This window comes from Acanthisitta chloris, unplaced genomic scaffold, assembly GCF_000695815.1.
Source record: "Acanthisitta chloris isolate BGI_N310 unplaced genomic scaffold, ASM69581v1 scaffold39292, whole genome shotgun sequence".
NCBI classification, from domain to species: domain Eukaryota; kingdom Metazoa; phylum Chordata; class Aves; order Passeriformes; family Acanthisittidae; genus Acanthisitta; species Acanthisitta chloris.
Window position 1 is genome coordinate 1,545 of NW_008659502.1, and position 937 is coordinate 2,481.

At 42.2% G+C, this 937-nt stretch overlaps 1 protein-coding gene across 1 annotated transcript in view; it reads left to right on the forward strand.

Annotated features, from left to right (window-relative positions):
- The window catches only part of HDAC11 (histone deacetylase 11), a 26,119-nt gene that overhangs the window by 296 nt on the left and 24,886 nt on the right, over window positions 1-937 (forward strand). The window lies entirely within an intron of this gene.

Below are 937 nucleotides of genomic sequence, written 5' to 3' on the forward strand. Positions count from 1 at the left end.
TTGGAGTGCTTTAGTCTTCTGATGTATTTCCAGACTTAAATCTTAGCAGGTTAAATTGATTGTGGGATTTCTGAGGTGGGTTGGATGTCATGTGTTACACGTTGTTGAAGATCTTGTCTATGAAGTATTTGAAAGATTAATTTGTAATGTTAGAGCAAACATCCTACACCAGGGCTTCTTAATACAAAGGGTTGTTTCACAGTCCTTTGAAAATGTTTTTTCTAGCCTGCTCCAATGAACAACCCCCAGTTTTGGTTTTCTCTCAGTCATGGTGTCTGCACCGAGTGAAACTCGTGAAATGTGATTGAAAATTGAAGCTCGTTAAATGAGTTGCTCCCCCCAGAGGCATAAACACTAATCAGGGTAACCAGTTTAGTTCACTTTAGTCTGGCCCAGGGCTTTACAAGACTGTGAGTGAAAAGGAGGAAGGGAAAATAGGAGCAAAGCCTGTCTTAGGCTATAGGTGTCTTAGACCATCTTAAAATAGTTCTGGTCTTTACAGCTGGAATGAAGGCATCAAGTGAGCAGGATTTCACTGCTTGGCCTTTACAGGAAAGGTTCATATGGGATATTTGAGGCTTTCAACCTGGCCCAAGATAGGTGTGGAATGCTAGAGCCTTGTGGTCATAGCTTAGCTTACAGTGTTTAGGTGCTCAACCAATTTTTAATGATTCAAACACTCTCAGTTCTATATGAGTGTATGAGAACAATATTTCCTTTAAGTTTCCCCTTAAGGACAGCTGCTGTTGGCAGTTCCAGTTTGTCCCTTCTTTTGGGGACCAGCCCTGGATCTACAACAGAACACAATGCTTCAGTTTTGTAGCAATGAAAGGAAAATCCTTCCTGTGCTAGCTGCAAGGTTACAGTTGGGCTTACCAGACCTGAACTGCAGTTTCCAAGTACTGTGTGTGGCTTCCTATAGCCCTGTGCTGTGCTT